The sequence below is a fragment of the Salvelinus namaycush genome, unplaced genomic scaffold (assembly GCF_016432855.1).
Source record: "Salvelinus namaycush isolate Seneca unplaced genomic scaffold, SaNama_1.0 Scaffold47, whole genome shotgun sequence".
NCBI lineage: Eukaryota > Metazoa > Chordata > Actinopteri > Salmoniformes > Salmonidae > Salvelinus > Salvelinus namaycush.
In genome coordinates this window covers 441,150-466,587 of record NW_024061164.1, presented here as the reverse complement: position 1 = coordinate 466,587, position 25,438 = coordinate 441,150, and the positions used below count along the sequence as shown (strand labels likewise).

The 25,438-nt window shown below is 44.2% G+C and overlaps 23 non-coding genes across 23 annotated transcripts; 1 reads left to right on the top strand and 22 right to left on the bottom strand.

Moving 5' to 3' along the window:
• Nucleotides 1-928: 928 nt before the first annotated feature.
• Nucleotides 929-1,010, top strand: trnas-gcu. Its single transcript has one exon. It is a non-coding gene; the product is annotated as a tRNA-Ser (tRNA).
• Nucleotides 1,011-8,572: 7,562 nt separating this feature from the next.
• trnas-gcu lies at nt 8,573-8,654 on the bottom strand. Its single transcript has one exon. It is a non-coding gene; the product is annotated as a tRNA-Ser (tRNA).
• Nucleotides 8,655-11,522: 2,868 nt separating this feature from the next.
• trnas-gcu lies at nt 11,523-11,604 on the bottom strand. The gene has a single exon. It is a non-coding gene; the product is annotated as a tRNA-Ser (tRNA).
• Nucleotides 11,605-12,081: 477 nt separating this feature from the next.
• Nucleotides 12,082-12,163, bottom strand: trnas-gcu. Its single transcript has one exon. It is a non-coding gene; the product is annotated as a tRNA-Ser (tRNA).
• Nucleotides 12,164-12,635: 472 nt separating this feature from the next.
• On the bottom strand, nt 12,636-12,717 carry trnas-gcu. The gene has a single exon. It is a non-coding gene; the product is annotated as a tRNA-Ser (tRNA).
• A 476-nt stretch (nt 12,718-13,193) lies between these two features.
• On the bottom strand, nt 13,194-13,275 carry trnas-gcu. Its single transcript has one exon. It is a non-coding gene; the product is annotated as a tRNA-Ser (tRNA).
• Nucleotides 13,276-13,751: 476 nt separating this feature from the next.
• On the bottom strand, nt 13,752-13,833 carry trnas-gcu. Its single transcript has one exon. It is a non-coding gene; the product is annotated as a tRNA-Ser (tRNA).
• Nucleotides 13,834-14,310: 477 nt separating this feature from the next.
• trnas-gcu lies at nt 14,311-14,392 on the bottom strand. Its single transcript has one exon. It is a non-coding gene; the product is annotated as a tRNA-Ser (tRNA).
• A 477-nt stretch (nt 14,393-14,869) lies between these two features.
• On the bottom strand, nt 14,870-14,951 carry trnas-gcu. The gene has a single exon. It is a non-coding gene; the product is annotated as a tRNA-Ser (tRNA).
• Nucleotides 14,952-15,429: 478 nt separating this feature from the next.
• trnas-gcu lies at nt 15,430-15,511 on the bottom strand. Its single transcript has one exon. It is a non-coding gene; the product is annotated as a tRNA-Ser (tRNA).
• A 476-nt stretch (nt 15,512-15,987) lies between these two features.
• trnas-gcu lies at nt 15,988-16,069 on the bottom strand. Its single transcript has one exon. It is a non-coding gene; the product is annotated as a tRNA-Ser (tRNA).
• Nucleotides 16,070-16,544: 475 nt separating this feature from the next.
• trnas-gcu lies at nt 16,545-16,626 on the bottom strand. Its single transcript has one exon. It is a non-coding gene; the product is annotated as a tRNA-Ser (tRNA).
• Nucleotides 16,627-17,103: 477 nt separating this feature from the next.
• On the bottom strand, nt 17,104-17,185 carry trnas-gcu. Its single transcript has one exon. It is a non-coding gene; the product is annotated as a tRNA-Ser (tRNA).
• Nucleotides 17,186-17,662: 477 nt separating this feature from the next.
• trnas-gcu lies at nt 17,663-17,744 on the bottom strand. Its single transcript has one exon. It is a non-coding gene; the product is annotated as a tRNA-Ser (tRNA).
• Nucleotides 17,745-18,220: 476 nt separating this feature from the next.
• On the bottom strand, nt 18,221-18,302 carry trnas-gcu. The gene has a single exon. It is a non-coding gene; the product is annotated as a tRNA-Ser (tRNA).
• A 477-nt stretch (nt 18,303-18,779) lies between these two features.
• trnas-gcu lies at nt 18,780-18,861 on the bottom strand. The gene has a single exon. It is a non-coding gene; the product is annotated as a tRNA-Ser (tRNA).
• Nucleotides 18,862-21,894: 3,033 nt separating this feature from the next.
• trnas-gcu lies at nt 21,895-21,976 on the bottom strand. The gene has a single exon. It is a non-coding gene; the product is annotated as a tRNA-Ser (tRNA).
• A 478-nt stretch (nt 21,977-22,454) lies between these two features.
• Nucleotides 22,455-22,536, bottom strand: trnas-gcu. The gene has a single exon. It is a non-coding gene; the product is annotated as a tRNA-Ser (tRNA).
• A 476-nt stretch (nt 22,537-23,012) lies between these two features.
• trnas-gcu lies at nt 23,013-23,094 on the bottom strand. Its single transcript has one exon. It is a non-coding gene; the product is annotated as a tRNA-Ser (tRNA).
• A 476-nt stretch (nt 23,095-23,570) lies between these two features.
• Nucleotides 23,571-23,652, bottom strand: trnas-gcu. The gene has a single exon. It is a non-coding gene; the product is annotated as a tRNA-Ser (tRNA).
• A 476-nt stretch (nt 23,653-24,128) lies between these two features.
• On the bottom strand, nt 24,129-24,210 carry trnas-gcu. Its single transcript has one exon. It is a non-coding gene; the product is annotated as a tRNA-Ser (tRNA).
• A 476-nt stretch (nt 24,211-24,686) lies between these two features.
• trnas-gcu lies at nt 24,687-24,768 on the bottom strand. Its single transcript has one exon. It is a non-coding gene; the product is annotated as a tRNA-Ser (tRNA).
• Nucleotides 24,769-25,242: 474 nt separating this feature from the next.
• trnas-gcu lies at nt 25,243-25,324 on the bottom strand. The gene has a single exon. It is a non-coding gene; the product is annotated as a tRNA-Ser (tRNA).
• Nucleotides 25,325-25,438: the final 114 nt, after the last annotated feature.

Below are 25,438 nucleotides of genomic sequence, written 5' to 3'. Positions count from 1 at the left end.
AGGAGTGTCATCGGAAGAATTCTGAGAAGGTTAGTGAAAAAATTAATATATTTTGGCGATGATAACGATATCGCTCTCTTTGGCTTGAATCAATGGTGGGGTAACGTTTGCATATGTGGTATGCTAATATAACGATTTATTGTGTTTTCGCTGTAAAACACTTAGAACATCTGAAATATTGTCTGAATTCACAAGATCTGTGTCTTTCCATTGCTATGTGCTGTGTATTTTTAAGAAATGTTTTATGATGAGTAAATTGGTAAAACACGTTGCTCTCTGTAGTAATTCTAGTCGCTTTGGTGAGATTTGTGATGGTGGCTGCAATGGCAAACTATGATTTATACCTGAAATATGCACATTTTTCTAACAAAACCTATCCTATACAATAAATATGTTATCAGACTGTCATCTGATGAGGTTTTTTCTTGGTTAGTGGCTACCAATATCTTAGTTTAGCCGAATTGGTGATAGCTACTGGTGTTGAGATAAAATGGTGGACAAAGAAAAATGGTGTCTTTTGCTAACGTGTTTAGCTAATAGATTTACATATTGTGTCTTCCCTGTAAAACATTTTAAAAATCTGAAATGGTGGCTTTATTCACAAGATCTGTATCTTTCATTAGGTGTCTTGGACTTGTGATTTAATGATATTTACATATTTAGATGCTACTATTTAATTGTGACGCGATGCTAATCAGTGAGGGGGGGGTTGGGGGTGCTTGTCAGTTGGGACGCTAGCGTCCCAACTATCCCAGAGAAGTTAATCAAATACTGTAGACAACTCGGCCTGACAACACATTTGTTAAATGTCTCGATGGGATCGACAAATGGCCCTGCAGTTGCTATGCTTAACTTTCATTGATTTCAATCAAGGGTTTAAATACAGCAACTACAGTTTGTGGGGGCAACTGCCAAAAGAAGGAAGAAGGATGAGGTGGCCGAGTGGTTAAGGCGATGGACTGCTAATCCATTGTGCTATGCACTCATGGGTTCGAATCCCATCCTCATCGTGCGCACAAAAAAACTTTGGTTTTGTATGGCATTGGAAGATTTTGACTCTCGCAAACACTGATAAGATGGCCCACTGCCACCGCGAAAGCACAGGACTTGGTATCTGAGTGGTGAAGCCGATGAACTACATGTGTGGATTGGAACACAAACATCTTCGCAAAACAGATGTTTTTTCTTCTCTTGCATGGCCCCACATGAATATAGAATCCCTGCACAATCCTAGAGCAAACTGATAAGATTCAGGAATTGAAGAATAGCTTTACCAAGGGCAACCTCAACGGTGGGATTTGAACCGAAACCTCCCCACACTTAATCAAGCACTGTAGACCACTCGGCCTGACAACACATTTGTTAAATGTCTCGATGGGATCGACACATGGCCCTGCAGTTGCTATGCTTAACTTTCATTGATTTCAATCAAGTGTTTAAATACAGCAACTACAGTTTGTGGGGGCAACTGCCACAAGAAGGAAAAAGGATGAGGTGGCCGAGTGGTTAAGGCGATGGACTGCTAATCCATTGTGCTATGCAAGAATTGAGTTCGAGGCCGTTTAAATTGGGCACGATTTTCCCCCAAAGTGAAAACAGCGCCCTCTGTCCTCAACAGGTTAATGAGCCATTTGGGACAGGCACTATAAAGTCAGCCCAATCCCTTAGCTCGGGTCCTTTTCCAGCATACCCGGAAGCAACGAGATGGAAAGAGAGAGAGAAACAGAACAAACAATGCGCTCATCCACAACATTGATAAGTATAATAAATATTGTATATCTTAAATATGAACACTGACAAGTGTGAAATGTATGTACTAAGACAGAAGTTAATTTGTGTGTCGACCCACATTGTTAACTTATCTTATAACGGAGCAGGGAGGAGGGATGAATGTGTGCGTGCGTTAACTTCTTATGGCTGCAGGGGCAGTATTGAGTAGCCTGGATAAAAGGTGCCCATTTCAAACGGCCTCGTACTCAATTCTTGCTCGTACAATATGCATATTATTATTACTATTGGATAGAAAACACGCTCTAGTTTCTAAAACTGTTTGAATTATGTGAGTAAAACTGTTTTACTGTGAGTAAAACAGAACTCATTTTGCAGCAAACTTCCTGACAGGAAGTGGAAAATCTGAAATCGATGCTCTGTTCTAGGGCCTGCCTATAAATGTTCTTGATATGTATTAGTATACATGCACTTCATACGCCTTCCACTAGATGTCAACAGGCAGTGAGAGAAGAAATGGAGTGTATAACTTGATCTGAGGTCGAATAAAAGCTCTTGGCATGACATGACACCAATTTCCTGTTTTCTGGAAGGTGCGTGAAGGGACCTGGTATTGCCTTCTGAAAAGCTGTCGTTATAGACGACTAATATCTCCGGCTTTGATTTTATTTGATAAATGTGACAATATCATCGTAAAGTATGTTTTTTCAATATAGTTTTATTAGATTATTGAAATTTTTTCGGGACGTTAGGCGTGTTGCGTTGTCTGCGTTTGTTCACGAAGGAGAGCTTCGCGCCACTTTGCTAGCTTTCCGTGCTAATTGACTGGAGAAGAGGACATTCTAAAACCAAACAACGATTGTTCCCGACAAAGGACCCCTTGTACAACATTCTGATGGAAGATCATCAAAAGTAGGACCCATTTTATGATGATATTTCATATATCTGTCGAACGTGTACTATTAGTTTGCGCCCAGATTTTGGGCACTCTCTCGCTATAACGTAAGCTGGATGTCATAATGAAGTTATTTTTAGAATTCTAACACGGCGATTGCATTAACTTTTTATGGCTGCAGGGGCAGTATTGAGTAGCTCTGATTAAAGGTGCCCATTTCAAACGGCCTCGTACTCAATTCTTGCTCGTACAATATGCATATTATTTTTACTATTGGATAGAAAACACTCTCTAGTTTCTAAAACCGTTTGAATTATATCTGTGAGTCAAACAGAACTCATTTGGCACAAACTTCCTGACCAGGAAGTGGAAAGTCTGAAATCGAGGCTCTGTTCTTCTTCCTGCCTATACATGGGCATGATACGTAAGAGTCTACGTGCACTTCATAGACCTTCCCCTGGATGTCAAGAGGCGGTGAGAGAAGAGATTTTGTGTTTATCTTGGTCTGAATTGGAATACAAGCTCTTTGTATGTAGTGTCCCTCATTTCCGGTACTCTTGGGAGCGCGAGGTGGACAGTGGGATTGCCTTCTGTTTAGCTGCCGTTATGGACGACTACTATCTCCGGCTCTGATTTTATTTGATACATGTGATCATATCATCGTAAAGTATGTTTTTTCAATATAGTTTAATCAGATTATTGAAATTTTTTCGGGAGTTTTGCCGTGTTCCGTTCTCTGACTTTGTTGACGATGGAGAGATCCGTGCCACTGGGCTATTGCGCGTGCTAAATGAAGAGGGAAAGTTGCCGTTCTAAATCCAAACAACAACTGTTCTGGACAAAGGACACCTTGTCCAACATTCTGATGGAAGATCGGCAAAAGTAAGAAACATTTTATGATGCTATTTCATATATCTGTCGTAGATGTGAACTAGTCGTCGGCGCCCAAGTGTTTCTGGCTATTGTGGCTACGCTAATATAACGCTACATTTTGTTTTCGCTGTAAAACACTTAATAAATCGGAAATATTGGCTGGAATCACAAGATGCCTGTCTTTCATTTGCTGTACACTATGTATTTTTCAGAAATGTTTTATGATGAGTAATTAGGTATTTGACGTTGGTGTCTGTAAGTTTTATGGCTGCTTTCGGTGCAATTTCTGATTGTAGCTGCAATGTAAACTATGATTTATACCTGAAATATGCACATTTTTCTAACAAAACATATGCTATACAATAAATATGTTATCAGACTGTCATCTGATGAAGTTGTTTCTTGGTTAGTGGCTATTTATATCTTTATTTGGTCGAATTTGTGATAGCTACTGATGGAGTAAAAAACTGGTGGAGTAAAAAAGTGGTGTCTTTTGCTAACGTGGTTAGCTAATAGATTTACATATTGTGTCTTCCCTGTAAAACATTTTAAAAATCGGACATGTTGGCTGGATTCACAAGATGTGTACCTTTCATATGCTGTATTGGACTTGTTAATGTGTGAAAGTTAAATATAAAAAAATATATATATTTTGAATTTCGCGCCCTGCACTTGAGCTGGCTGTTGTCATAAGTGTACCGACGTCGGGCTGCCGCCATAAAAGGTTAAAGAACCAAATGCTGCCCGCGGCCAGTGACGGACTTCTACGTCACATTACCTTCCTCCTCTCCTGAAGCGACCAGGTTCGGGAGCCTTGATAGGTAGTCCGCCGTGACGTTTTCTTTTCCTGCCTTGTGACGGACACAGAACCTGAAGGGCTGGAGCTCCAGATACCACCTGGTCACACGAGAATTCCGGTCCTTCATGGTCTGGATCCAGGTCAGTGCTCTGTGGTCCGTGTGTAGGTCAAATTCCCTCCCAAGAAGGTAGTAACGGAGGCTATCTAGGGCCCACTTTATAGCCAGGCACTCCTTCTCGATTGTAGAATACCTGGTTTCCCTGGGCAACAGCTTCCGACTCAGGTACAGCACGGGAAGCTCTTCTCCTGGCTCTCCTTGGGCCAGTACAACTCCAATTCCTACAGCCGAAGCGTCCACCTGCACGAGAAATCTCTTCTGAAAATCAGGTGTCTGGAGAACAGGGAATGAGCACAGTCATTTTTTCAGTATCATGAAGGCTTCCTCACACTCCTCAGTCCATTTCACAGGGTTGCTGGCCACCTTTGAAGTGAGGTTGGTCAGAGGGACAGCGATGGTTGAAAACTGCGGAATGAATCTCCGGTACCACCCTGCCAGACCTAGGAAGGACTTCACCTGTGTCTTGGTTCTGGGTTGAGGGCTGTTCCTGATGGACTCCACTTTGTCCACCTGAGGCCGAACTTCACCCATACCCAGCTGGTAACCCGGGTACTTTGTCTCCTGTTTCGCCCACTCACACTTCAGGAGGTTAAGCGTGAGGCCTGCATCATGGATCTTCCCCAGGACTCTGCTAAGATGCTGTATGTGCTCCTCCCAGGAGTGGCTGTAGATCACCACGTCGTCCAAGTAAGCAGCACAGTAATCGTCAGAGTCCTGGAGGACCTTGTCCATCAGCCTCTGGAACGTCGCAGGGGCCCCATGAAGGCCAAACGGCATGACCTTGAACTGGAACAGGCCCATCGGCGTCCGGAATGCAGTGTAGGCCTTGGATTGTTCATGCAGGGGCACCTGCCAGTACCCTTTGCAGAGATCCAATGTGGTGATGTAATGACCTCTACCTATTCTCTCCAGTAAGTCGTCAATGCGGGGCATGGGATAGGCATCAAACTGGGAGATGGCATTCACCTTACGGAAGTCCATGCAGACGCGCAAAGAGCTATCCTTCTTTGGGACAATGACAATAGGGCTGCTCCATTCACTTGAAGATGGCTCGACAACATCCGTTTCTATCATGGTGTGGACCTCTTCCTTGAGGGCTACCACCAGCCTCTCAGGCACACGGTAAGGATGCTGGCGGACAGGGTTCTGGCCAGGCTTCAAACGAATGACGTGTTCTAGGACTTTGGTTCTTCCTGGTCTCTGACTGAAGAGGGCCGGATACTTGCCAAACAGCTGCTTCAGCTCATCTTGCTTGTCTTCTTCCAGGTGAGCCAGTATGACTTCTGCTCGTTCTTTCCATGCCTCTGTGACCCCATCCGACTCATCCTCTTCTTCTACTCTGCGGACCAGAAAGGACTTTCCCTTGGAGATTTCCTCTTTCTCCTCCCAGGCCTTGAGAAGGTTCACATGGTAGGTTTGCTTCTTCTTACCCTTGTCCGGGTGCAGCACCTCGTAGGTCACCGGGCCCATCTTCCTCCGGATTAGGTACGGTCCTTGCCACTGCGCAAGGAGCTTGCTGGTAGACAAGGGAAGGAGGAGCAGGACTTTCTGTCCTGGCTCAAACTCTCTGTGGCGAGCGTGCTGGTCATAACCTCTCTTCTGGGCCTTCTGGGCTTGCTGAAGGTTTGCCCTAGCTTCCTCTCTGTACCGCTCCAACCTGTCTCGCATCTGGAGGACATACTGGACAATCCCCTGTCCTGAGGTAGCTACTGGGGAAACTTCCCAGCACTTCTTCAGCAGGTCCAGTGGTCCCTGCACAGGCCATCCATAAAGGAGTTCGAATGGCGAGAAACCTGTCGATGCCTGAGGCACCTCCCTGTAAGCAAAAAGCAGAAAGGGTAACCACTTATCCCAGTCTTTACCAGTCATCCACAAACTTCCTCAGCATGTTCTTGAGTGTTTGATTGAATCTCTCTACGAGCCCATCCGTTTGGGGATGGTAGGGAGTGGTCCTCAAGCCTTTAATGCCCAGCTGTCGGTGGAGTTCAACCATCAGTCGCGAGGTGAAGTTGGTCCCTTGGTCCGTCAGGATTTCATCTGGGGTTCCAACACGAGAGAAGAGCTGAACAAGAGCACTGATTATTTTTGGAGTGGTTATGGAACGGAGTGGGAAGGCTTCTGGGAACCGGGTGGCATAGTCACAAATCACCAATATATACTTGTAACCTGCGGTACTCTTCTCCAAGGGTCCAACAATGTCCATTGCAATTCTCTTGAATGGGGTAGAGATAACTGGCAGTGAACATAGAGGAGCCCGGTCAGACCTACGGACAGCACTGGTTTTCTGGCACGTGGGGCATGATTTGCAGTATGTTTGTACATCAGTATACATGGAGGGCCAAAAGAAACGGGAGCCTAGCTTAAGATAGGTCTTATGTTGCCCTAGATGACCTGCCCATGGAACTGTATGTGCAGGGTTGAGAACAAGTGGTCTACAGGTAGATGGCACCACCAACTTCCTGCTATCTGCCTCTGACCCAAGGTAGAGTATGTGGTTGTCTACCGTGTAAATCCCCCCACATGAAGATTGACTGTCCCCAGCTAAGGCCTTGTCAAACAAACATTTCAAGGTTGCGTCAGACTTCTGCAGTGTAGCAACATTTTGCGGAACATCCCATTGCACCTCTAACCCAGACACATCAGCAACAGGTACAGGGGTTCCCACATACTTCTCAAGACGCCGCTGGCGGCGTGACTTTCTGGGCCCTTTGGTTCCCCCCTCGCACAGACTATCACACAAGTCAGGCAGAGGTTGTAAACCAGCTTTGGCCTTGGCACGAGTGACAACTGAACATGACACCTGAACATCAGACTGGCAAACTGACTGCTCATATAGCTGACCCCCCACACTTCCCAACAGATCAGAGAGTACAGGCACATCCCTCCCCAAAATCATCTCAAAAGGTAGCTTCTCCATTACCCCAACTTTGAGGAGGTATTTCTGACCCTGAATCTCAACTGTGAGCTCAGCTGTGGGCTGCTGTGACTGGTCACCATGAACACATTGGATCAGTGTCTGATGACCGTAATCAATATCATTAAAAGGTACATTACCTTTTCTGATCAATGACAGGGAACTGCCGGTGTCAATCATTGCAGTAAGACTTTTACCATTCACTTTTACAGGTACCAAGCCTGACCCTTCCCGAGTCTGTCTATTCTGAACACCATCCCCCTCTCTGGGTACATAACAGTAACCTGAGATCTTGGATTTACGTAGCGGACACATTGAAGCTTTGTGCCCCTGCTGCCAGCAGTAAAAACAGGTCAGAACCCTCCCATCAGAACGAACTGCCTGATCCCTTACCTCCCTCCTCCCAGACACATAACCCCCAGAGTTACCTCCACCATCTCTGGCGTCTCTGATGTCCCTTGTGTCTCTGAGACTCCTTGGAGCGGGTGCTGCAGGTCGTGGTGGGCCCCCTTTGCGTGCATTAAGGTACTGCGGTGCAAGCTTTGCCGCCATAAGCCCGTCCTTGGGCTCGTGCTCTCGGACCCAGGTTCGAATGCGTGTGGTAGGACTTGTAGAAGTTGCTCGAGGATGATGACCTCACCGATTTCGTCCTGTGTCTTCTCTTCCGGTCGAACCCATCGTCGCTAGAGACCCTTGAGGCGGTGGAACGTCTCTGTCGGCGACTCACCCGATGGCGTCGATGCAGCTCTGAAGCGTTGACGGTAGGTCTCCAGTGAGATGTCGAACTTCACCAGCAGCGCTTCCTTCAAGCCCTTGTAGACGTTGGACAGCCCCTCATCCATTGCTGTGTAAGCCTCTAAGGCCTTGCCCGTGAGCAATGGGACAAGCCTGCAGGCCCACTCTACCTCAGGCCACTGCCACATCTTGGCCATGCACTAGGCCTCCCGGGTGGCGCAGTGTTCTAGCTGCGCCACCAGAGTCTCTGGGTTCGCGCCCAGGCTGGGCTGTGTTTGCGCCCAGGCTGGGCTGGGTTCGCGCCCAGGCTCTGTCGCAGCCGGCCGCAACCGGGAGGTCCGTGGGGCGACGCACAATTGGCATAGCGTCGTCCGGGTTAGGGAGGGTTTGGCCGGTAGGGATATCCTTGTCTCAGTATGTAAATGTAATAAAATGAATGCACTCTACTGTAAGTCGCTCTGGATAGAGCGTCTGCTAAATGACTTAAATGTAAATGTTATTCAGTGCGCACGATGAGGATGGGATTCGAACCCATGCGTGCATAGCACAATGGATTAGCAGTCCATCGCCTTAACCACTCGGCCACCTCATCCTTTTTCCTGCTTGTGGCAGTTGCCCCCACAAACTGTAGTTGCTGTATTTTAACCTTTTCTCAATAGGGGGTGCTGTTTTCACTTTGTAAAAATTTCGTTCCCAAATTAAACTGCCTCGTACTCAATTCTTGCTCGTACAATATGCATATTATTATTACTATTGGATAGAAAACACGCTCTAGTTTCTAAAACCGTTTGAATTATATCTGTGAGTAAAACAGAACTCAAGTTGGAGCAATTTTCCTGTGAGGAAGTGAGAAATCTGAAATAAGTCAGGCTGTTCTGGGGTCATTTTATTAATTTGCATGTCTTCTATTGGTCGAGATGCACTGCATACGCCTTCCCCTAGATGTCAGCAAATAGTGAGAATTGGAATGGAGTTGCTAGGCAGATCTGAGGCCATATAAATGGGCTGGGAACGTGGGGTCCAGTCTTTTCATCGTTCGCCATGACGCAAGACAGACCTCAGGATGGCGTTCTGGAAAGCTACCGTTATAGGCCTTAGATATATCCGGCTCTGATTTTATTCGATATAGGTGTTAAAGACATCATAATGTTGTTATTTTAAACCGAGTTATATCAGTTTATATCAGTATATTGCGATTTTCGGTATTTTATTTGTGCTGCGTTATGGTGAGTTGGACACGTCTTCGCCATATGGCTAATGTTTACTGCTAATTCCAAAGTTGAAGGCGACAATCTACAACCGAGCAACAATTCCTCTGGACAAAGGACAACTTGCCCAAGATTCTGATGGGAGCTCATCAAAAAGTAAGAAGTATTTATGATGTTAATTCGTTGTTCTGTTGAAAAATGTAAAACTACTGTTCCGCCATTAATTTCGGTGCGGTCTCGCTTTAACGCACGCTGTATGTCGTAGTAACGTTAATTTTAAAAATCTAACACAGCGGTTGCATTAAGAACTAATGTATCTTTCATTTGCTGTCCAACCTGTATTTTTTTGTCAAGTTTATGATTAGTTACTGATTAGACTAGGTGCCTCTCCCAAGATTTCTCCCGACATATTGTTGGCAGCTTGGCTACTATTCTCATTGTATAACCACGATTTGTGCCGCTAAATATGCACATTTTCGAACAAACTCTATATGTATTGTGTAATATGATGTTATAGGACTGTCATCTGAAGAAGTTTGAGAAGGTTAGTGAAAAAATTAATATCTTTTGCTGGTTTATTCGTTATCGCTATTGTTGGCTTGAATCAATGCTGTTGTGTGGTTGGCTATTGTAGTAGGCTAATATAATGCTATATTGTGTTTTCGCTGTAAAACACTTAAAAAAACTGAAATATTGGCTGGATTCACAAGATCTTTGTCTTTCATTTGCTGTACGCTGTGTATTTTTCATAAATGTTTTATGATGAGTATTTAGGTAATTCACGTTGGTCTCTGTAGTTATTCTAGTTGCTTTGGTGAGAGTTGTGATGGTGGCTGCAATGTAAAACTATGATTTATACCTGAAATATGCACATTTTTCTAACAAAACATATGCTATACAATAAATATGTTATCAGACTGTCATCTGCTGAAGTTGTTTCTTGGTTAGTGACTATTTATATCTTTATTTGGTCAAAATTGTGATAGCTACCTATGCAGGAAAAAAATGGTGGGAAAAAAAAGTTGTGTCTTTTGCTATCGTGGTCAGCTAATAGAAATACATATTGTGTCTTCCCTGTAAAACATTTTAAAAATCAGAAATGATGGCTGGATTCACAAGATGTGTATCTTTCATCTGGTGTCTTGGACTTGTGATTTAATGATATTTAGATGCTAGTATTTACTTGTGACGCTATGCTAGGCTATGCTAGTCAGCTTTTTTACTGATGGGGGTGCTCCCGGATCCGGGATTGTGATGAAGTAGAAGTTAACCCTTGATTGAAATCAAAGAGAGTTAAGCATAGCAATTGCAGGGCCATGTGTCGATCCCATCGAGACATTTAACAATTGTGTTGTCAGGCAGAGTTGTCTACAGTGCTTGATTAAGTGTGGGGAGGTTTCGGTTCAAATCCCACCGTTGAGGTTGCCCTTGGTAAAGCTATTCTTCAATTCCTGAATCTTATCAGTCGCTCTAGGATTGTGCAGGGATTCTATATTCATGTGGGGCCATGCAAGAGAAGAAAAAACATCTGTTTTGCGAAGATGTTTGTGTTCCAATCCACACATGTAGTTCATCGGCTTCACCACTCAGATACCAAGTCCTGTGCTTTCGCGGTGGCAGTGGGCCATCTTATCAGTGTTTGCCAGAGTCAAAATCTTCCAATGCCATACAAAATCAACGTTTTTTTGTGCGCACGATGAGGATGGGATTCGAACCGATGCGTGCATAGCACAATGGATTAGCAGTCTATCGCCTTAACCACTCGGCCACCTCATCCTTTTTCTGTCTTGTGGCAGTTGCCCCCACAAACTTTAGTTGCTGTATTTAAACCCTTGATTGAAATCAATGAAAGTTAAGCATAGCAATTGCAGGGCCATGTATCGATCCAATCGAGACATTTAACAAATGTGTTGTCAGGCCGAGTGGTCTACAGTGCTTGATTAAGTGTGGGGAGGTGTCGGTTCAAATCCCACCGTTGAGAATGATCTTGGTTGAGCTATTTTCAATACCTGAATCTTATCATTCGCTCTAGGATTGTGCAGTGATTCTATATTCATGTGGGGCCATGCAAGAGAAGAAATAACATCTGTTTCGTGAAGATGTTTGTGTTCCAATCCACACATGTAGTTCATCGGCTTCACCACTCAGATACCAAGTCCTGTGCTCTCGCGGTGGCAGTGGGCCATCTTATCGGTGTTTGCGAGAGTCAAAATCTTCCAATGCCATAAAAAAACAAAGATTTTTTCTGCGGACGATGAGGATGGGATTCGAACCCATGAGTGCATAGCACAATGGATTAGCAGTCCATCGCCTTAACCACTCGGCCACCTCATCCTTTTTCTGTCTTGTGGCAGTTGCCCCCACAAACTGTAGTTGCTGTATTTAAACCCTTGATTGAAATCAAAGAGAGTTAAGCATAGCAATTGCAGGGCCATGTGTCGATCCCATCGAGACATTTAACAAATGTGTTGTCAGGCCGAGTGGTCTACAGTGCTTGATTAAGTGTGGGGAGGTTTCGGTTCAAATCCCACCGTTGAGGTTGCCCTTGGTAAAGCTATTCTTCAATTCCTGAATCTTATCAGTCGCTCTAGGATTGTGCAGGGATTCTATATTCATGTGGGGCCATGCAAGAGAAGAAAAAACATCTGTTTTGCGAAGATGTTTGTGTTCCAATCCACACATGTAGTTCATCGGCTTCACCACTCGGATACCAAGTCCTGTGCTTTCGCGGTGGCAGTGGGCCATCTTATCAGTGTTTGCCAGAGTCAAAATCTTCCAATGCCATACAAAACCAAAGTTTTTTTGTGCGCACGATGAGGATGGGATTCGAACCCATGAGTGCATAGCACAATGGATTAGCAGTCCATCGCCTTAACCACTCGGCCACCTCATCCTTATCTTGTCTTGTGGCAGTTGCCCCCACAAACTGTAGTTGCTGTATTTAAACCCTTGATTGAAATCAAGTTAAGCATAGCAATTGCAGGGCCATGTGTCGATCCCATCGAGACATTTAACAAATGTGTTGTCAGGCCGAGTGGTCTACAGTGCTTGATTAAGTGTGGGGAGGTTTCGGTTCAAATCCCACCGTTGAGGTTGCCCTTGGTAAAGCTATTCTTCAATTCCTGAATCTTATCAGTCGCTCTAGGATTGTGCAGGGATTCTATATTCATGTGGGGCCATGTAAGAGAAGAAAAAACATCTGTTTTGCGAAGATGTTTGTGTTCCAATCCACACATGTAGTTCATCGGCTTCACCACTCAGATACCAAGTCCTGTGCTTTCGCGGTGGCAGTGGGCCATCTTATCAGTGTTTGCCAGAGTCAAAATCTTCCAATGCCATACAAAACCAAAGTTTTTTTGTGCGCACGATGAGGATGGGATTCGAACCCATGAGTGCATAGCACAATGGATTAGCAGTCCATCGCCTTAACCACTCGGCCACCTCATCCTTTGTCTGTCTTGTGGCAGTTGCCCCCACAAACTGTAGTTGCTGTATTTAAACCCTTGATTGAAATCAATGAAAGTTAAGCATAGCAATTGCAGGGCCATGTGTCGATCCCATCGAGACATTTAACAAATGTGTTGTCAGGCCGAGTGGTCTACAGTGCTTGATTAAGTGTGGGGAGGTTTCGGTTCAAATCCCACCGTTGAGGTTGCCCTTGGTAAAGCTATTCTTCAATTCCTGAATCTTATCAGTCGCTCTAGGATTGTGCAGGGATTCTATATTCATGTGGGGCCATGCAAGAGAAGAAAAAACATCTGTTTTGCGAAGATGTTTGTGTTCCAATCCACACATGTAGTTCATCGGCTTCACCACTCAGATACCAAGTCCTGTGCTTTCGCGGTGGCAGTGGGCCATCTTATCAGTGTTTGCCAGAGTCAAAATCTTCCAATGCCATACAAAACCAAAGTTTTTTGTGCGCACGATGAGGATGGGATTCGAACCCATGAGTGCATAGCACAATGGATTAGCAGTCCATCGCCTTAACCACTCGGCCACCTCATCCTTTATCTGTCTTGTGGCAGTTGCCCCCACAAACTGTAGTTGCTGTATTTAAACCCTTGATTGAAATCAATGAAAGTTAAGCATAGCAATTGCAGGGCCATGTGTCGATCCCATCGAGACATTTAACAAATGTGTTGTCAGGCCGAGTGGTCTACAGTGCTTGATTAAGTGTGGGGAGGTTTCGGTTCAAATCCCACCGTTGAGGTTGCCCTTGGTAAAGCTATTCTTCAATTCCTGAATCTTATCAGTCGCTCTAGGATTGTGCAGGGATTCTATATTCATGTGGGGCCATGCAAGAGAAGAAAAAACATCTGTTTTGCGAAGATGTTTGTGTTCCAATCCACACATGTAGTTCATCGGCTTCACCACTCAGATACCAAGTCCTGTGCTTTCGCGGTGGCAGTGGGCCATCTTATCAGTGTTTGCCAGAGTCAAAATCTTCCAATGCCATACAAAACCAAAGTTTTTTGTGCGCACGATGAGGATGGGATTCGAACCCATGAGTGCATAGCACAATGGATTAGCAGTCCATCGCCTTAACCACTCAGCCACCTCATCCTTTTTCTGTCTTGTGGCAGTTGCCCCCACAAACTGTAGTTGCTGTATTTAAACCCTTGATTGAAATCAATGAAAGTTAAGCATAGCAATTGCAGGGCCATGTGTCGATCCCATCGAGACATTTAACAAATGTGTTGTCAGGCCGAGTGGTCTACAGTGCTTGATTAAGTGTGGGGAGGTTTCGGTTCAAATCCCACCGTTGAGGTTGCCCTTGGTAAAGCTATTCTTCAATTCCTGAATCTTATCAGTCGCTCTAGGATTGTGCAGGGATTCTATATTCATGTGGGGCCATGCAAGAGAAGAAAAAACATCTGTTTTGCGAAGATGTTTGTGTTCCAATCCACACATGTAGTTCATCGGCTTCACCACTCAGATACCAAGTCCTGTGCTTTCGCGGTGGCAGTGGGCCATCTTATCAGTGTTTGCCAGAGTCAAAATCTTCCAATGCCATACAAAACCAAAGTTTTTTTGTGCGCACGATGAGGATGGGATTCGAACCCATGAGTGCATAGCACAATGGATTAGCAGTCCATCGCCTTAACCACTCGGCCACCTCATCCTTTTTCTGTCTTGTGGCAGTTGCCCCCACAAACTGTAGTTGCTGTATTTAAACCCTTGATTGAAATCAATGAAAGTTAAGCATAGCAATTGCAGGGCCATGTGTCGATCCCATCGAGACATTTAACAAATGTGTTGTCAGGCCGAGTGGTCTACAGTGCTTGATTAAGTGTGGGGAGGTTTCGGTTCAAATCCCACCGTTGAGGTTGCCCTTGGTAAAGCTATTCTTCAATTCCTGAATCTTATCAGTCGCTCTAGGATTGTGCAGGGATTCTATATTCATGTGGGGCCATGCAAGAGAAGAAAAAACATCTGTTTTGCGAAGATGTTTGTGTTCCAATCCACACATGTAGTTCATCGGCTTCACCACTCAGATACCAAGTCCTGTGCTTTCGCGGTGGCAGTGGGCCATCTTATCAGTGTTTGCCAGAGTCAAAATCTTCCAATGCCATACAAAACCAAAGTTTTTTTGTGCGCACGATGAGGATGGGATTCGAACCCATGCGTGCATAGCACAATGGATTAGCAGTCCATCGCCTTAACCACTCGGCCACCTCATCCTTTTTCTGTCTTGTGGCAGTTGCCCCCACAAACTGTAGTTGCTGTATTTAAACCCTTGATTGAAATCAATGAAAGTTAAGCATAGCAATTGCAGGGCCATGTGTCGATCCCATCGAGACATTTAACAAATGTGTTGTCAGGCCGAGTGGTCTACAGTGCTTGATTAAGTGTGGGGAGGTTTCGGTTCAAATCCCACCGTTGAGGTTGCCCTTGGTAAAGCTATTCTTCAATTCCTGAATCTTATCAGTCGCTCTAGGATTGTGCAGGGATTCTATATTCATGTGGGGCCATGCAAATAGAAGAAAAAACATCTGTTTTGCGAAGATGTTTGTGTTCCAATCCACACATGTAGTTCATCGGCTTCACCACTCAGATACCAAGTCCTGTGCTTTCGCGGTGGCAGTGGGCCATCTTATCAGTGTTTGCCAGAGTCAAAATCTTCCAATGCCATACAAAACCAAAGTTTTTTTGTGCGCACGATGAGGATGGGATTCGAACCCATGCGTGCATAGCACAATGGATTAGCAGTCCATCGCCTTAACCACTCGGCCACCTCATCCTTTTTTAACTTGTGGCAGTTGCCCCCACAAACTGTAGTTGCTGTATTTAAACCCTTGATTGAAATCAATGAAAGTTAAGCATAGCAATTGCAGGGCCATGTGTCGATCCCATCGAGACATTTAACAAATGTGTTGTCAGGCCGAGTGGTCTACAGTGCTTGATTAAGTGTGGGGAGGTTTCGGTTCAAATCCCACCGTTGAGGTTGCCCTTGGTAAAGCTATTCTTCAATTCCTGAATCTTATCAGTCGCTCTAGGATTGTGCAGGGATTCTATATTCATGTGGGGCCATGCAAGAGAAGAAAAAACATCTGTTTTGCGAAGATGTTTGTGTTCCAATCCACACATGTAGTTCATCGGCTTCACCACTCAGATACCAAGTCCTGTGCTTTCGCGGTGGCAGTGGGCCATCTTATCAGTGTTTGCCAGAGTCAAAATCTTCCAATGCCATACAAAACCAAAGTTTTTTTGTGCGCACGATGAGGATGGGATTCGAACCCATGAGTGCATAGCACAATGGATTAGCAGTCCATCGCCTTAACCACTCGGCCACCTCATCCTTTTTTAACTTGTGGCAGTTGCCCCCACAAACTGTAGTTGCTGTATTTAAACCCTTGATTGAAATCAATGAAAGTTAAGCATAGCAATTGCAGGGCCATGTGTCGATCCCATCGAGACATTTAACAAATGTGTTGTCAGGCAGAGTGGTCTACAGTGCTTGATTAAGTGTGGGGAGGTTTCGGTTCAAATCCCACCGTTGAGGTTGCCCTTGGTAAAGCTATTCTTCAATTCCTGAATCTTATCAGTCGCTCTAGGATTGTGCAGGGATTCTATATTCATGTGGGGCCATGCAAGAGAAGAAAAAACATCTGTTTTGCGAAGATGTTTGTGTTCCAATCCACACATGTAGTTCATCGGCTTCACCACTCAGATACCAAGTCCTGTGCTTTCGCGGTGGCAGTGGGCCATCTTATCAGTGTTTGCCAGAGTCAAAATCTTCCAATGCCATACAAAACCAAAGTTTTTTGTGCGCACGATGAGGATGGGATTCGAACCCATGCGTGCATAGCACAATGGATTAGCAGTCCATCGCCTTAACCACTCGGCCACCTCATCCTTTTCTGAACTTGTGGCAGTTGCCCCCACAAACTGTAGTTGCTGTATTTAAACCCTTGATTGAAATCAATGAAAGTTAAGCATAGCAATTGCAGGGCCATGTGTCGATCCCATCGAGACATTTAACAAATGTGTTGTCAGGCCGAGTGGTCTACAGTGCTTGATTAAGTGTGGGGAGGTTTCGGTTCAAATCCCACCGTTGAGGTTGCCCTTGGTAAAGCTATTCTTCAATTCCTGAATCTTATCAGTCGCTCTAGGATTGTGCAGGGATTCTATATTCATGTGGGGCCATGCAAGAGAAGAAAAAACATCTGTTTTGCGAAGATGTTTGTGTTCCAATCCACACATGTAGTTCATCGGCTTCACCACTCAGATACCAAGTCCTGTGCTTTCGCGGTGGCAGTGGGCCATCTTATCAGTGTTTGCCAGAGTCAAAATCTTCCAATGCCATAAAAATGCACAGTTATTCAGTGCGCACGATGAGGATGGGATTCGAACCCATGCGTGCATAGCACAATGGATTAGCAGTCCATCGCCTTAACCACTCGGCCACCTCATCCTTTTTCTGTCTTGTGGCAGTTGCCCCCACAAACTGTAGTTGCTGTATTTAAACCCTTGATTGAAATCAATGAAAGTTAAGCATAGCAATTGCAGGGCCATGTGTCGATCCCATCGAGACATTTAACAAATGTGTTGTCAGGCCGAGTGGTCTACAGTGCTTGATTAAGTGTGGGGAGGTTTCGGTTCAAATCCCACCGTTGAGGTTGCCCTTGGTAAAGCTATTCTTCAATTCCTGAATCTTATCAGTCGCTCTAGGATTGTGCAGGGATTCTATATTCATGTGGGGCCATGCAAGAGAAGAAAAAACATCTGTTTTGCGAAGATGTTTGTGTTCCAATCCACACATGTAGTTCATCGGCTTCACCACTCAGATACCAAGTCCTGTGCTTTCGCGGTGGCAGTGGGCCATCTTATCAGTGTTTGCCAGAGTCAAAATCTTCCAATGCCATACAAAACCAAAGTTTTTTTGTGCGCACGATGAGGATGGGATTCGAACCCATGCGTGCATAGCACAATGGATTAGCAGTCCATCGCCTTAACCACTCGGCCACCTCATCCTTTTCCCTTCTTGTGGCAGTTGCCCCCACAAACTGTAGTTGCTGTATTTAAACCCTTGATTGAAATCAATGAAAGTTAAGCATAGCAATTGCAGGGCCATGTGTCGATCCCATCGAGACATTTAACAAATGTGTTGTCAGGCCGAGTGGTCTACAGTGCTTGATTAAGTGTGGGGAGGTTTCGGTTCAAATCCCACCGTTGAGGTTGCCCTTGGTAAAGCTATTCTTCAATTCCTGAATCTTATCAGTCGCTCTAGGATTGTGCAGGGATTCTATATTCATGTGGGGCCATGCAAGAGAAGAAAAAACATCTGTTTTGCGAAGATGTTTGTGTTCCAATCCACACATGTAGTTCATCGGCTTCACCACTCAGATACCAAGTCCTGTGCTTTCGCGGTGGCAGTGGGCCATCTTATCAGTGTTTGCCAGAGTCAAAATCTTCCAATGCCATACAAAACCAAAGTTTTTTGTGCGCACGATGAGGATGGGATTCGAACCCATGCGTGCATAGCACAATGGATTAGCAGTCCATCGCCTTAACCACTCGGCCACCTCATCCTTTTTCTGTCTTGTGGCAGTTGCCCCCACAAACTGTAGTTGCTGTATTTAAACCCTTGATTGAAATCAATGAAAGTTAAGCATAGCAATTGCAGGGCCATGTGTCGATCCCATCGAGACATTTAACAAATGTGTTGTCAGGCAGAGTGGTCTACAGTGCTTGATTAAGTGTGGGGAGGTTTCGGTTCAAATCCCACCGTTGAGGTTGCCCTTGGTAAGCCTATTCTTCAATACCTGAATCTTATCAGTCGCTCTAGGATTGTGCAGGGATTCTATATTCATGTGGGGCCATGCAAGAGAAGAAAAAACATCTGTTTTGCGAAGATGTTTGTGTTCCAATCCACACATGTAGTTCATCGGCTTCACCACTCAGATACCAAGTCCTGTGCTTTCGCGGTGGCAGTGGGCCATCTTATCAGTGTTTGCGAGAGTCAAAATCTTCCAATGCCATACAAAACCTAGGTTTTTTTGTGCGCACGATGAGAATGGGATTCGAACCCATGCGTGCATAGCACAATGGATTAGCAGTCCATCGCCTTAACCACTCGGCCACCTCATCCTTTTCCCTTCTTGTGGCAGATGCCCACACAAACTGTAGTTGCTATATTTTAACCTTTTCTCAATAGGGGGTGCTGTTTTCCCTTTGTAAAAATTTCGTTCCCAAATTAAACTGCCTCGTACTCAATTCTTGCTCGTACAATATGCATATTATTATTACTATTGGATAGAAAACACTCTCTAGTTTCTAAAACCGTTTGAATTATATCTGTGAGTAAAACAGAACTCAAGTTGGAGCAATTTTCCGGTGAGGAAGTGAGAAATCTGAAATAAGTCAGGCTGTTCTGGGGTCAGTTTATTAATTTGCATTTCTTCTATTGGTCGAGATGCACTGCATACGTCTTCCCCTAGATGTCAGCAAATAGTGAGAATTGGAATGGAGTTGCGAGGCAGATCTGAGGCCATATAAATGGGCTGGGAACGTGGGGTCCAGTCTTTTCATCTTTCGCCATGACGCAAGACAGACCTCAGGATGGCGTTCTGGAAAGCTACCGTTATAGGCCTTAGATATATCCGGCTCTGATTTTATTCGATATAGGTGTTAAAGACATCATAATGTTGTTATTTTAAACCGAGTTATATCAGTTTATATCAGTATATTGCGATTTTCGGTATTTTATTTGTGCTGCGTTATGGTGAGTTGGACACGTCTTCGCCATATGGCTAATGTTTACTGCTAATTCCAAAGTTGAAGGCGACAATCTACAACCGAGCAACGATTCCTCTGGACAAAGGACAACTTGCCAAAGATTCTGATGGGAGCTCATCAAAAAGTAAGAAGTATTTATGATGTTAATTCGTTGTTCTGTTGAAAAATGTAAAACTACTGTTCCGCCATTAATTTCGGTGCGGTCTCGCTTTAACGCACGCTGTATGTCGTAGTAACGTTAATTTAAAAAATCTAACACAGCGGTTGCATTAAGAACTAATGTATCTTTCATTTGCTGTCCAACCTGTATTTTTTTGTCAAGTTTATGATTAGTTACTGATTAGATTAGGTGCCTCTCCCAAGATTTCTCCCGACATATTGTTGGCAGCTTGGCTACTATTCTCATTGTATAACCACGATTTGTGCCGCTAAATATGCACATTTTCGAACAAACTCTATATGTATTGTGTAATATGATGTTATAGGACTGTCATCTGAAGAAGTTTGAGAAGGTTAGTGAAAAAATTAATATCTTTTGCTGGTTTATTCGTTATCGCTATTGTTGGCTTGAATCAATGCTGTTGTGTGGTTGGCTATTGTAGTAAGCTAATATAATGCTATATTGTGTTTTCGCTGTAAAACACTTAACTTCTTATGGCTGCAGGGGGCGTATTGGAAAAACTGGAAAATATGTGCCCATTTTCAAACGGCCTCTTAATCAATTTTTGCTCTTACAATATGCATATTATTACTACTATTGGATAGAAAACAGTCTCTAGTTTCTAAAAACGTTTGAATTATTTCTCTAAGTGGAACAGAACTATTTTTACAGCCCATTTCCTATCCGGAAGTGAGATTTCCAAATGCGAGGTCTCTTTTCAAGAGCTTGTCCATAAAAGGGCATGTCACTTGGGACCATAGAAACACGTCATACGCCTTCCCCTGGCTGTCATGCGGAAGTGAGAGCAGAAAGCACTTGAATATCTCGTTCAGGGAATGAACACAGCCTCTTGGAGTGAGAGGACGGCCATAATTTTTTTTCTCCATGGCGCGAAGTTGGACTTTGTATTGCCTCCTGGAAACGTGTCGTTATACATGAATATAATCTCCGGCTTCGATTTGACTTGATACATGTCACAATATCATCCTAAAGTATGTTTTTTCAATATAGTTTAATTATATTATTGAAATTTATTCGGGACTTTAGACGTGATGCTTTGGAAGAATTCTTTCATGAAGGAGAGGTTAGCGCCGCACGGCCAGTGTGCTTGCTATTTCAAGAGGGAAATAGTTCGTTCTGGATCCAAAAGAAAGACGGTACTGGACAATGGACCCCTTTACAACATTCTGATGGAAGATCAACAAAGATAAGGACCCAATTTGGGATGCTATTTAATATATCTGTCGAGCTGTGCTATCGCTACCGATTACTTGGAATCAATGCTTTTGTGTGTTAGCCATTGCAGTAAGCTAATATAACGATATATTGTGTTTTCGCTGTAAAACACTTAGAAAATCGGAAATATTGTCTGTATTCACATGATCTTTGTCTTTCATTTTGCTATACACCATATATTTTTCTGAAATGTTTTATGATGAGTAATTAGGTAGTTGACGTTGGTGTCTGTATTTACTCTGGCTACTCCCGTGCGATTTCTGACTTTAGCTATGATGGTAGCAGTAATGTAAAACTGATTTATAGCTAAAATATGCACATTTTTTGAACAAAACATAGATTTATTGTGTAACATGTTATAGGACTGTCATCTGAGGTAGTTTTTTCTAGGTTATTTAGGTTGGTTCTAGGTTAGTTAGGTTGGCTTGTGCATGCTACTTGCATCCTACTTGTGCTGTGAAAAATGTCTGTCCTCTTTTTTATTTGGTGGTGAGCTAACATAAATATATGTGGTGTTTTCTCTGTAAAACATTTAAAAAATCGGACATGTTGGCTGGATTGACAAGATGTTTATCTTTCAAATGCTGTATTGGACTTGTTAATGTGTGAAAGTTAAATATTAAAAAAAAATAGATTTTGAATTTCGCGCCCTGCAATAGAGCTGGATGTTGCTTGATTAAGTGTGGGGAGGTTTCGGTTCAAATCCCACCGTTGAGGTTGCCCTTGGTAAAGCTATTCTTCAATTCCTGAATCTTATCAGTCGCTCTAGGATTGTGCAGGGATTCTATATTCATGTGGGGCCATGCAAGAGAAGAAAAAACATCTGTTTTGCGAAGATGTTTGTGTTCCAATCCACACATGTAGTTCATCGGCTTCACCACTCAGATACCAAGTCCTGTGCTTTCGCGGTGGCAGTGGGCCATCTTATCAGTGTTTGCCAGAGTCAAAATCTTCCAATGCCATACAAAACCAAAGTTTTTTTGTGCGCACGATGAGGATGGGATTCGAACCCATGCGTGCATAGCACAATGGATTAGCAGTCCATCGCCTTAACCACTCGGCCACCTCATCCTTTTTCCTGCTTGTGGCAGTTGCCCCCACAAACTGTAGTTGCTGTATTTAAACCCTTGATTGAAATCAATGAAAGTTAAGCATAGCAATTGCAGGGCCATGTGTCGATCCCATCGAGACATTTAACAAATGTGTTGTCAGGCCGAGTGGTCTACAGTGCTTGATTAAGTGTGGGGAGGTTTCGGTTCAAATCCCACCGTTGAGGTTGCCCTTGGTAAGCCTATTCTTCAATACCTGAATCTTATCAGTTTGCTCTAGGATTGTGCAGGGATTCTATATTCATGTGGGGCCATGCAAGAGAAGAAAAAACATCTGTTTTGCGAAGATGTTTGTGTTCCAATCCACACATGTAGTTCATCGGCTTCACCACTCAGATACCAAGTCCTGTGCTTTCGCGGTGGCAGTGGGCCATCTTATCAGTGTTTGCGAGAGTCAAAATCTTCCAATGCCATACAAAACCAAAGTTTTTTTGTGCGCACGATGAGGATGGGATTCGAACCCATGCATGCATAGCACAATGGATTAGCAGTCCATCGCCTTAACCACTCGGCCACCTCATCCTTTTCCTTCTTGTGGCAGATTGCCCCCACAAACTGTAGTTGCTGTATTTAAACCCTTGATTGAAATCAATGAAAGTTAAGCATAGCAATTGCAGGGCCATGTGTCGATCCCATCGAGACATTTAACAAATGTGTTGTCAGGCCGAGTGGTCTACAGTGCTTGATTAAGTGTGGGGAGGTTTCGGTTCAAATCCCACCGTTGAGGTTGCCCTTGGTAAAGCTATTCTTCAATTCCTGAATCTTATCAGTCGCTCTAGGATTGTGCAGGGATTCTATATTCATGTGGGGCCATGCAAGAGAAGAAAAAACATCTGTTTTGCGAAGATGTTTGTGTTCCAATCCACACATGTAGTTCATCGGCTTCACCACTCAGATACCAAGTCCTGTGCTTTCGCGGTGGCAGTGGGCCATCTTATCAGTGTTTGCCAGAGTCAAAATCTTCCAATGCCATACAAAACCAAAATTTTTTGTGCGCACGATGAGGATTGGATTCGAACCAATGCGTGCATAGCACAATGGATTAGCAGTCCATCGCCTTAACCACTCGGACACCTCATCCTGTAGCCTTCTTGTGGCAGTTGCCCCCACAAACTGTAGTTGCTGTATTTAAACCCTTGATTGAAATCAATGAAAGTTAAGCATAGCAATTGCAGGGCCATGTGTCGATCCCATCGAGACATTTAACAAATGTGTTGTCAGGCCGAGTGGTCTACAGTGCTTGATTAAGTGTGGGGAGGTTTCGGTTCAAATCCCACCGTTGAGGTTGCCCTTGGTAAAGCTATTCTTCAATTCCTGAATCTTATCAGTCGCTCTAGGATTGTGCAGGGATTCTATATTCATGTGGGGCCATGCAAGAGAAGAAAAAACATCTGTTTTGCGAAGATGTTTGTGTTCCAATCCACACATGTAGTTCATCGGCTTCACCACTCAGATACCAAGTCCTGTGCTTTCGCGGTGGCAGTGGGCCATCTTATCAGTGTTTGCCAGAGTCAAAATCTTCCAATGCCATACAAAACCAAAGTTTTTTGTGCGCACGATGAGGATGGGATTCGAACCCATGCGTGCATAGCACAATGGATTAGCAGTCCATCGCCTTAACCACTCGGCCACCTCATCCTTTTTCTGTCTTGTGGCAGTTGCCCCCACAAACTGTAGTTGCTGTATTTAAACCCTTGATTGAAATCAATGAAAGTTAAGCATAGCAATTGCAGGGCCATGTGTCGATCCCATCGAGACATTTAACAAATGTGTTGTCAGGCCGAGTGGTCTACAGTGCTTGATTAAGTGTGGGGAGGTTTCGGTTCAAATCCCACCGTTGAGGTTGCCCTTGGTAAAGCTATTCTTCAATTCCTGAATCTTATCAGTCGCTCTAGGATTGTGCAGGGATTCTATATTCATGTGGGGCCATGCAAGAGAAGAAAAAACATCTGTTTTGCGAAGATGTTTGTGTTCCAATCCACACATGTAGTTCATCGGCTTCACCACTCAGATACCAAGTCCTGTGCTTTCGCGGTGGCAGTGGGCCATCTTATCAGTGTTTGCCAGAGTCAAAATCTTCCAATGCCATACAAAACCAAAGTTTTTTGTGCGCACGATGAGGATGGGATTCGAACCCATGCGTGCATAGCACAATGGATTAGCAGTCCATCGCCTTAACCACTCGGCCACCTCATCCTTTTCCTGTCTTGTGGCAGTTGCCCCCACAAACTGTAGTTGCTGTATTTAAACCCTTGATTGAAATCAATGAAAGTTAAGCATAGCAATTGCAGGGCCATGTGTCGATCCCATCGAGACATTTAACAAATGTGTTGTCAGGCCGAGTGGTCTACAGTGCTTGATTAAGTGTGGGGAGGTTTCGGTTCAAATCCCACCGTTGAGGTTGCCCTTGGTAAAGCTATTCTTCAATTCCTGAATCTTATCAGTCGCTCTAGGATTGTGCAGGGATTCTATATTCATGTGGGGCCATGCAAGAGAAGAAAAAACATCTGTTTTGCGAAGATGTTTGTGTTCCAATCCACACATGTAGTTCATCGGCTTCACCACTCAGATACCAAGTCCTGTGCTTTCGCGGTGGCAGTGGGCCATCTTATCAGTGTTTGCCAGAGTCAAAATCTTCCAATGCCATACAAAACCAAAGTTTTTTGTGCGCACGATGAGGATGGGATTCGAACCCATGCGTGCATAGCACAATGGATTAGCAGTCCATCGCCTTAACCACTCGGCCACCTCATCCTTTTCTTCTTGTGGCAGTTGCCCCCACAAACTGTAGTTGCTGTATTTAAACCCTTGATTGAAATCAATGAAAGTTAAGCATAGCAATTGCAGGGCCATGTGTCGATCCCATCGAGACATTTAACAAATGTGTTGTCAGGCCGAGTGGTCTACAGTGCTTGATTAAGTGTGGGGAGGTTTCGGTTCAAATCCCACCGTTGAGGTTGCCCTTGGTAAAGCTATTCTTCAATTCCTGAATCTTATCAGTCGCTCTAGGATTGTGCAGGGATTCTATATTCATGTGGGGCCATGCAAGAGAAGAAAAAACATCTGTTTTGCGAAGATGTTTGTGTTCCAATCCACACATGTAGTTCATCGGCTTCACCACTCAGATACCAAGTCCTGTGCTTTCGCGGTGGCAGTGGGCCATCTTATCAGTGTTTGCCAGAGTCAAAATCTTCCAATGCCATACAAAACCAAAGTTTTTTGTGCGCACGATGAGGATGGGATTCGAACCCATGCGTGCATAGCACAATGGATTAGCAGTCCATCGCCTTAACCACTCGGCCACCTCATCCTTTTTCTGTCTTGTGGCAGTTGCCCCCACAAACTGTAGTTGCTGTATTTAAACCCTTGATTGAAATCAATGAAAGTTAAGCATAGCAATTGCAGGGCCATGTGTCGATCCCAT